This window comes from Coregonus lavaretus, assembly GCF_964263955.1.
Source record: "Coregonus lavaretus genome assembly, contig: HAP1_SCAFFOLD_2209, whole genome shotgun sequence".
Lineage (NCBI taxonomy): Eukaryota > Metazoa > Chordata > Actinopteri > Salmoniformes > Salmonidae > Coregonus > Coregonus lavaretus.
The window spans coordinates 41,826-52,132 of record NW_028164813.1 but is presented as its reverse complement, the minus strand read 5'-3'; the positions used below and the strand labels follow the sequence as shown (position 1 = coordinate 52,132).

General features: G+C 47.7%; 2 long non-coding RNA genes across 3 annotated transcripts; one reads left to right on the top strand and one right to left on the bottom strand.

Moving 5' to 3' along the window:
• The first annotated feature begins 1,163 nt into the window (after nt 1-1,163).
• LOC311116603 lies at nt 1,164-2,424 on the top strand. Its single transcript, XR_014611450.1, has 3 exons — nt 1,164-1,708; nt 1,954-2,172; nt 2,267-2,424. It is a non-coding gene; the product is annotated as an uncharacterized lncRNA (long non-coding RNA).
• A 5,404-nt stretch (nt 2,425-7,828) lies between these two features.
• LOC311116604 lies at nt 7,829-9,806 on the bottom strand. Of its 2 annotated transcripts, XR_014611452.1 has the most exons (3): nt 9,376-9,765; nt 8,730-8,944; nt 7,829-8,654 (listed from the first exon to the last, which is right to left on the bottom strand). It is a non-coding gene; the product is annotated as an uncharacterized lncRNA (long non-coding RNA). The 2 variants fall into 2 exon arrangements; XR_014611451.1 differs by having other exon boundaries at nt 7,829-8,944; nt 9,376-9,806.
• Between the last annotated feature and the right edge of the window lie 501 nt (nt 9,807-10,307).

Sequence of the window (10,307 nt, the reverse complement as noted above, 5' to 3'; positions counted from 1 at the left end):
AAGAGGACATCACAGAGGACATTACATTGACATTTTAGTCATTTAGCAGACGCTCTTATCCAGAGCGACTTACAGTTAGTGAGTGCATACATTTTTCATATCAGAGTGGACTTCACAGTGGACTTATACTGCTGTCTTCAAAAGGAAATCATGAATATCTGTATTTGGTAATAAAGTGCAGAATAGCTGTATTAGGTTATAAAGTGCAGAATAGCTGTATTAGGTTATAAAGTGCAGAATAGCTGCATTAGGTTACAAAGTGCAGAATAGCTGTATTAGGTTATAAAGTGCAGAATATCTGTATTAGGTTATAAAGTGCAGAATAGCTGTATTAGGTTATAAAGTGCAGAATAGCTGTATTAGGTTATAAAGTGCAGAATAGCTGTATTAGGTTATAAAGTGCAGAATAACTGTATTAGGTTATAAAGTGCAGAATAGCTGTATTATACGGTGGCCGGGAAGTGCAAAGCAACATTACAAAGAATGAAACACTTTTACAAAGCTCGAGACAAATTTACATTTTGGAAAACAAATTTACATTTTGGAAAACAAATTTACATTTTGGAAAACACATTTACATTTTATAAAACAAATTAACATTTTAGAAAACAAATTAACATTTTAGAAAACAAATTTACATTTTAGAAAACAAATTTACATTTTAGAAAACAAATTAACAAGACGCAAAACACTTTTACCAGTCCCGAAACAAATTTACAAATGACAGATTCTTCACGGAAAGGGAATGTACCACATACCGGAAGTGACACGGAAGTGATGAGCGTGGTCTTTTCGTGTTGTTGTTGTGGAGTTTATGGCGTCAAAGAAGTTTATGGTGACCGCCCGAACATGGACTGCGGCCGAGGGATGTTTTGCCCGTTTTGTGGCAAACACATGAACAGCTTAACGCGGTTTTGCTTTACGTGTGGTCGGTGTTTGGAGTTTTTAAAGGACGCGGACCAGACGGAAACACCAGACATACTGCATCATTGCGTTCAATATTTTAACGAGGGTCACTCGTACGTACGCTGTAATCGTGGACATGATGTCAAGTCTACACGGTGTAAACATCAGCTTGAGGACTCTTAAAAGTAAACTGAACGAAGCCGGGTTGTACCGCAGAAAGGATTATTCCTCGCCAAACGCCGTGAGTAACGCCATCAGAGTAACGCCATGAACTTCGTGGACCTGGACAACTATTTGGTTACCGCACGATGTGGCAAGTACTTAAACAAAAGTACAATCTTCGAGTGAAGAGAGATGATGTGATGAATTTGCTCCGGGAGCTTAATCCTCGAGGGTGTGAGAGCAGAGCACGCAGAAGGTTTACAAGAAGAACCTACCACTCAATGGGACCTAACTATATGTGGCACGCAGATGGTTATGACAAACTTAAGCCATTCGGTTTGGCCATTTCGGGATGCATAGATGGATTTTCACGTAAAGTATTGTGGCTTCAATGTGGACCAACAAATAATAACCCAACAGTGATTGCTCACTATTTCATGTCATGTGTGCGAAACCTCGGTGTCATCCCCATGAGACTGAGGACTGATTGCGGCACTGAGAACGGCATAATGGCTGCAATTCAATGTACCCTACGCCACCATCACAGTGACTACTACTCTGGAGCGTCCAGCCACATGTACGGCTTATCTATAAATAAACAGCGTATTGAGTCCTGGTGGTCTATATTTAGAAAGGGAAGGTGAGTTGTCTTCATAAAGGGTCATTGCATCTTTTGGTCATTCGATTTTCTTCTCAGGAACGATTAATGAAAAACGAGCACAATAATTATCAATACAAATTTGTAAAGCAAATCCTGCCCGTCAGGAAAAGTAGCTGTTCCTGAAAAGAAAATCGAATTACCAAAAGATGCACAGACCATACATTTCATTATAACTAACCTTTATTATTTATAGTATAACTAAACATTTGTATCCATTTCTATAGGTCTCAGTTCTGGATGGAGTTATTTGCCGACCTTAGAGATGCCGGATACTTCAACGGGAGTCATGAGCATCAATGCCTATTGAGATATTGCTTTGGTGATGTTATTCAGAAGGACTTGGATGAGTGTGTGAGACTGTGGAACAGCCACAGGATTCGCCCTTCCAGAACAGCAGCATGTCCAGGAGGAGTGCCCAATGAACTATACTACTTACCACACAGGTGATACATTGGTGATAATAAACAGATAAAAGCATTAATGTAACGTTTTAGCTTAAATGAAAATAAATGCAATTATGTATTCTATTTAACATAGGTTTGGCTCCAGAGACTGCGGATATCAAAGTGAACAAGCTGAACTGGATGCCCTTCCTGAGGCTAGCCTGTCAATGACTCCTTGTGGGGACCCAAACATGCAGGAGTACTTGGACTTTGCCATGGAACACAATCAGTTACAGAAGCCAGACAACTGGGAGTCTGTGTCAAGGTAGATGTAGGTGGGTGTGGTGGTGGAATCAGGCGCAGGACGCAGAACGTTAGTCCAACAGACTTTAGTTGATGCACACGAAAACAATCACAAACAAACGCCCTGAGGCGAGAATCCGCACGTAGGCGAAAATAACGGGCGCACTAACAGGTGCGACAAAACACTCCAAACAATGGAGAATATAGCTCAACCGAGCAAACAGTAGAAATCCAGCCTACCGGCACGACAGTAAAACAATCACACACAAACACTAGACAAACACAACGAGAACTTATAGGACACTAATTACACTAAACGATAACAGGTGTACAACAATCAGACAAAAGCAAACGAACATAGAAACATACAACGGTGGCAGCTAGTATTCCGGAGACGACGAACGCCGAAGCCTGCCCGAGCAAGGAAGAGAGGCAGCCTCGGCCGAAACCGTGACAGTACCCCCCCCCCCTTGACGCGCGGCTCCAGACGTGCGCCGACTCCGGCCTCGGGGACGACCAGGAGGACGCGGAGCAGGGTGCGTCGGGTGCCCACGATGGAATTCCGTCAGGAGAGACGGGTCCAAAATGTCTCTCCTCGGCACCCAGCACCGTTCCTCCGGGCCGTACCCCTCCCACTCCACCAGATATTGGAGACCCCCCATCCGACGTCTCGAATCCAAGATGGACCGCACGGAGTACGCCGGTGCCCCCTCGATGTCCAATGGGGGCGGAGGAGTCTCCCTGATTTCACTTTCTTGGAGTGGGCCAGCTACCACCGGCCTGAGAAGAGACACATGGAACGAGAGGTTAATACTCTTATACTCAACAGGTAGTTGTAATTTGTAACACACCTCGTTCAACCTTCTCAGGACTTTAAATGGCCCTACAAACCGCCGACCCAGTTTCCGACAGGGCAGGCGGAGGGGCAGGTTTCTGGTAGAGAGCCAGACTCGATCACCAGGTGCGTACACCGGTCCCTCACTGCGGTGGAGATCGGCGCTCGCCTTATGACGTCGGAGGGCCCGCTGCAGGTGGACGTGTGCAGCGTTCCATGTCTCCTCCGAGCGCCGCGCCCACTCATCCACCGCAGGAGCCTCGATCTGGCTCTGCTGCCAAGGTGCCAGAACCGGCTGGTAACCTAACACACATTGAAAAGGGGTTAGGTTAGTGGAGGAATGGCGTAGGGAATTCTGGGCCATCTCGGCCCAGGGAACGTACCTTGCCCACTCCTCCGGCCGGTCCTGGCAGTATGTTCTAAGAAACCTACCCACATCCTGGTTCACGCGTTCCACCTGCCCATTACTCTCCGGGTGGTAACCCGAGGTGAGGCTCACCGAGACCCCCAACCGCTCCATAAAAGCTCTCCAGACTCTGGAGGTAAATTGGGGACCTCGATCAGACACAATATCCTCGGGTACCCCGTGGTGCCGGAACACATGGGTGAATAGTGCTTCGGCGGTTTGCAGGGCAGTAGGAAGGCCCGGCATAGGGAGCAAACGACAGGCCTTAGAAAACCGGTCCACAACGACCAGTATAGTGGTATTCCCCTGTGAAGGAGGAAGGTCAGTGAGGAAATCCACCGAGAGGTGAGACCATGGTCGTTGTGGAACGGGTAGGGGTAGTAACTTACCCCTAGGCAGATGTCTAGGCGCCTTACACTGGGCGCACACCGAGCAGGAGGAAACATAAACCCTCACATCCCTCGCCAACGTGGGCCACCAGTACTTGGTACTAAGACACAGTGCACTGTGTCTTACTTGGTACTAAGACACAGTGCACTGTCCGGCCGATACCAGGGTGTCCAGAGGAGGGTGACGTGTGAGCCCAATAGATCAATCGATCCCGAACCTCGAGCGGAACGTACTTCCGACCCTCCGGGCATTGAGATGGACTAGGGTCGGTGCGTAACGCCCGCTCGAGTTCAGCATCGACCTCCCACACTACCGGTGCCACCAGACACGACTCCGGCAGTATGGGAGTGGGCTCCACGGACCTCTCCTCCGTGTCATACCGCCGAGACAGCGCGTCTGCCTTACCGTTCTGTGACCCAGGGATGTACGTGATCTTAAATGTGAACCGGGTCAAAAACATATTCCACCTCGCCTGGCGAGGGTTCAGCCTCCTCGCTGCCCGGATGTACTCCAGGTTACGGTGGTCCGTCAAAATGAGGAAAGGGTGTTGAGCCCCCTCAAGCCAGTGCCTCCACACCTTTAGGGCCTGTACCACGGCTAACAGCTCCCTGTCCCCCACGTCATAGTTTCTCTCCGCCGGACTGAGCTTCTTGGAATAAAAAGCACAGGGGCGGAGTTTAGGTGGCGCGCCGGACCGTTGCGACAGCACGGCTCCTATACCGGCCTCTGACGCGTCCACCTCTACCTGAAATGGCAAAGAGGGATCCGGATGTGCCAGCACCGGAGCCGAGGTAAACAGGTCCTTCAGCCTCCCAAACGCCCTGTCCGCCTCGGCTGACCACTGCAGACGCACCGGACCCCCCTTCAAAAGAGACGTTATGGGAGCTGCCACCTGTCCAAAACCCCGGATAAACCTCCGGTAATAATTCGCAAACCCCAAAAACTGCTGCACCTCCTTCACAGTAGTTGGCGTTTGCCAATTACGCACGGCTGACACCCGGTCTACCTCCATCTTCACCCCTGACGCAGACAACTGATAACCCAAAAAGGAGACCGACTCCTGGAAGAACAGACACTTCTCTGCCTTGACATACAGGTCGTGCTCCAACAGTCTCCGCAACACTCGGCGCACCAGGGACACATGCTCGACTCGGGTAGGCGAGTACACGAGAATGTCATCGATGTACACGACCACCCCCTGCATGTCCCTGAAGATCTCATCCACGAATGATTGGAAAACTGAAGGAGCGTTCATCAACCCGTATGGCATGACAAGATACTCGTAATGGCCCGAGGTGGTACTAAAGGCTGTCTTCCATTCATCGCCCCCCCTAATGCGCACCAAGTTGTACGCGCTCCTGAGATCTAATTTAGTGAAGAAACGCGCCCCGTGCAATGACTCCGTCATGGTCGCAATCAGCGGGAGTGGATAACTGTACTTCACCGTGATCTGATTGAGACCACGGTAATCAATGCACGGGCGTAATCCTCCATCCTTTTTCTTCACAAAAAAGAAACTCGAGGACGCAGGGGAAGTGGAGGGCCGTATGTATCCTTGTCTCAGAGATTCGTCTATGTACGTCTCCATAGCTCTCTTCTCCTCCTGAGACAGAGGATACACATGGCTCCGTGGGAGCGCAGCTCCTGCCTGGAGGTCTATCGCACAATCTCCCTGCCTATGGGGAGGCAACTGCGTCGCCCTCGACTTACTGAACACAATAGCCAAATCCCCATACTCATGGGGAACGTGCAATGTGGGCACCTGGTTTGGACTCTCCACCGAGGTAGCCCCTACGGAAACGCCTAAACATCGACCCACACACTGGGCAGACCACTCCATCAGAGCCCTCTCCTGCCACGAAATAGATGGGTTATGGGTACTCAACCAGGGCATGCCCAGCACCACCGGATACGCAGGCGAGTCGATCAGAAATAGCTGGATCATCTCCTGATGACCCCCCTGCGCACACATCCTAAGTGGCGCAGTGACCTCCCTGATCAAGCCCGCACCCAACGGACGGCTATCTAGGGCATGAACGGGGAAGGGAACGTCAACAGGGAGAAGGGGAATCCCTAAGGCTAAACAAAACGTCTTATCAACAAAATTCCCAGCCGCGCCTGAATCTACCAGCGCCTTATGCTGGGAATGAGGTGCTACATGTGGAAAACGCACAGATATACAGAAATGTGCAACAGAGAGCTCTGGGTGAGTGGGGCGCCTACTCACCTGGAAGGACTCCCCAGTGCGGGACCTGTCGTCCTCTCCCAGAGGAGGCCATCCCCAGCACCTAGCCGCGGTGTGTCCTCCCCGACAACAGTTGGTGCAGGAGATGGACCCCCTCGTAAGCCGACCCCTCCTCTCTCTAGCGCCAGCGCCCCCGAGCTCCATGGGGCACGGCTCGGAGGCGCTGGAGGGTGAAATGGACGGACCCCCCTCGGAACGTCCGCGGGTAGCTAGCAGGGTATCCAGCCTGATGGACATGTCGACCAACTGGTCGAACGAGAGGCTGGTGTCCCTACAGGCCAGCTCCCTACGGACGTCCTCGCGTAGACTACATCGGTAGTGATCGATGAGAGCCCGCTCATTCCACCCTGCATCCGCCGCTAGGGTACGGAACTCCAAGGCGAACTCCTAGGCACTCCTCTTCCCCTGCCTGAGGCAGACCAGACGCTCCCCCGCCGCTTTCCCCTCCGGGGGATGGTCAAAGACCGCCCTGAAGCGGCGGGAGAACTCGTCGTAGGTGATGGTGTTAGCGTCGATTCTTCTCCACTCTGCGTTGGCCCATTCCAACGCCTTCCCGGAAAGGCAGGAGATCAGGGCGGACACGCTCTCGTGTCCCGAGGGCGCCGGGTGCACGGTGGCCAGGTAAAGCTCCACCTGGAGAAGGAATCCCTGACACCCGGCCGCGGTCCCATCGTAGGCCCTCGGGAGCGAGAGTCGAACTCCTCTGGGTTCCGGAGCGGGAATGGGCTGAGTGGCCGATGGTGCGGGCAGGGAGGATGGCGGTGGAGGAGTCCCTCGGGTCTCCCAGCCTCGGATGGTGGTGATCACCTCCTGCAGTGCGGACCCCATCCGCAGGATCTGGTCATTCTGTTCGCGGACCCTGTCCTCCAACGTCGCCTGTGCTGCTGCGGCTCCTGCTGATTCCATCGAGAATGGTGTGTGATTCTGTCAGTGTAGATGTAGGTGGGTGTGGTGGTGGAATCAGGCGCAGGACGCAGAACGTTAGTCCAACATACTTTAGTTGATGCACACGAAAACAATCACAAACAAACGCCCTGAGGCGAGAATCCGCACGTAGGCGAAAATAACGGGCGCACTAACAGGTGCGACAAAACACTCCAAACAATGGAGAATATAGCTCAACCGAGCAAACAGTAGAAATCCAGCCTACCGGCACGACAGTAAAACAATCACACACAAACACTAGACAAACACAACGAGAACTTATAGGACACTAATTACACTAAATGATAACAGGTGTACAACAATCAGACAAAAGCAAACGAACATAAAAACATACAACGGTGGCAGCTAGTATTCCGGAGACGACGAACGCCGAAGCCTGCCCGAGCAAGGAAGAGAGGCAGCCTCGGCCGAAACCGTGACAGTCTGCATCCGAACTGTACATGAAACTAAAAGAAATGGCTCAGCTATGAAATGATCAAAAAGGGAGGGTTTTTTGTAGTGGTGGAATACTGCTGTCTGTCTGAACACAATATTTATGAATCTGTCACCCAAAGCTTAATTGTTTTTAAGTGTGAAGTAAATTAATCAAAAATAGTAATCAGTATTTATTACACTTTTGTAGTATTGAGAGTAATGGATCTAAAACATTTTCAAAATGTTTACTGTGAGAAAAGAACATGCTCACATACAGTAACATTATAAAAACAACTTTGGCAACTGCACTTTAAAAGTGCACCTTTAATAGGGTTGGGCATCAAGAACCAATTCCTACTTGGAATAGTTTAAAAAATTACGATTCCATCGGAATTGTTTCTTTATTGGAATCGTTTTGGAGGATTGGGTTTCAAATCTGATCATGGGTTCCAAATTTAACATGCGCAAGGTTTGGTTTCTGTAGCGTCCAGGTGCTTGTTGTGTTGCAGCCATGGAGCACAGTAAGCGGTGCTCTAGTGTGGCTTTATTTTACATTGAAAAAGTCCCGTTAAACTGCAACCCACCTTTGAATCAAAATAAAACTTTCCTCTTATTTGTGAAATAAGCATGTGACCCGTTTCAACTCCACCACTCAAAGAATCGGAATCGAGAATCGATAAGAACCGGAATCAAAAGGAAGAATCGGAATTGGAATCAGAATTGTTAAAATCTAAATGATGCCCAACCCTAACCTTTAACAACAACAACTTTTTCAGAGTCTTAACTCTAGGGGTCATCCATCATATAGCTTAGAAACAGCCGAATCCTGGACTATTTTGAATTCCAAAGTCCATTTGTGACTTAAACAAATGTATTTGCCATTGGGAACGCAGAGTCCTCCAGGAACTCTATTTGAGGCAGTGGTTCCAAGCCAGATGGGGGAAGTGAAGACAGCCCAGTAGCAAACATCAAAACATCTTCCACAGACACAGCAGCCTGGCCTTCTGCAAAGAAAAACAATTCAGATACATCACTGCCATGTGTTTTCTTAACTAGTTATAAAAAACAAACTAACAAACCTTCACAATCAAGGAGATAGTCTGCCCAGTAGGCCATGGTTTGACTTTCTTTAAGTCTTCGATTACTCCCCGAAGGACTGAGGTCAGGTTTGAAGAGTCTCTCAAGTTCAAAAGCAGTGAGTCGCCTTTCAGAGTGGCACGTGACAGGGGCCAGCAAAGTAGGGTGTTGCTGTAGTGCAGTCAAAAACTCCAGGGTTGAAAGACCATCTCTGAATCTACAGAGTGAACACAAACATTGTTTCACTGCTGTGTAGTGCCAATTGAATTTAAAATGATCTAAAGAAAACTATTAAATATTCTCTTCTCTACAATTACTATCCACCTTAACATTGTTGAAAATTGATTTCAAAAACCCAATTTTTGCATTGCACATTAAACGTTAATTGTTACAAACTGTAAGTATAACACACAGAAACAAAAGACTGGAATGACACAGACGGATGGGGGGCTTGAGCACTCACACGATGCCTTCAGAAAGTCTACACACCCATTGCACTTTTTCACAACTTTGTTTCGTTATAGATTCAATTTAAAATAGTAATATTAATCTTTTTCCTCATCAGGAAACAGAAAGTTAGAAGCCGCTCAAAAAATCATTAGCGTTACTGTCCTTAGATAGCTAGCGTTTTGGTTTTGCTAAACTTACTTTGCATAGCACTGTCCGGCTGTCGAGACGTCCCCTGTGTTTCCAATGTTTCCGTCTTGTCCGCGTCCTTTAAAAACTCCAAACACCGACCACACGTAAAGCAAAACCGCGTTAAGCTGTTCATGTGTTTGCCACAAAACGGGCAAAACATCCCTCGGCCGCAGTCCATGTTCGGGCGGTCACCATAAACTTCTTTGACGCCATAAACTCCACAACAACAACACGAAAAGACCACGCTCATCACTTCCGTGTCACTTCCGGTATGTGGTACATTCCCTTTCCGTGAAGAATCTGTCATTTGTAAATTTGTTTCGGGACTGGTAAAAGTGTTTTGCGTCTTGTTAATTTGTTTTCTAAAATGTAAATTTGTTTTCTAAAATGTTAATTTGTTTTCTAAAATGTAAATTTGTTTTCTAAACTGTAAATTTGTTTTCTAACATGTAAATTTGTTTTCTAAAATGTAAATTTATTTTATAAAATGTAAATTTGTTTTATAAAATGTAAATTTGTTTTATACAATTTTAATTTGTTTTCCAAAATGTTAATTTGTCTCGAGCTTTGTAAAAGTGTTTCATTCTTTGTAATGTTGCTTTGCACTTCCCGGCCACCGTAGGATTAGGTTATAAAGTGCAGAATAGCTGTATTAGGTTATAAAGGTATTTAGACACATGAGAAAAGGTATGCAGTACATAACAGTCTAGAAAGAGGTACAGTGTAGAGGTTATTATTGTGTTACAGGTGAGAGACTGTTTTACAGTCTCTCACCTGTGCATTTTAAAGTTCATGCAACAGTAAATGACAAGAGAGATTTACTGAACAAATTATAAAACTATTTGACCTATCACAAGTGACAAATAATCAGAACGTTTCAATGGTTTCCATTGGCTGTGTGAATGAGGTAAACTAGTGCATGATGTCTCTGTTTTCCCTTC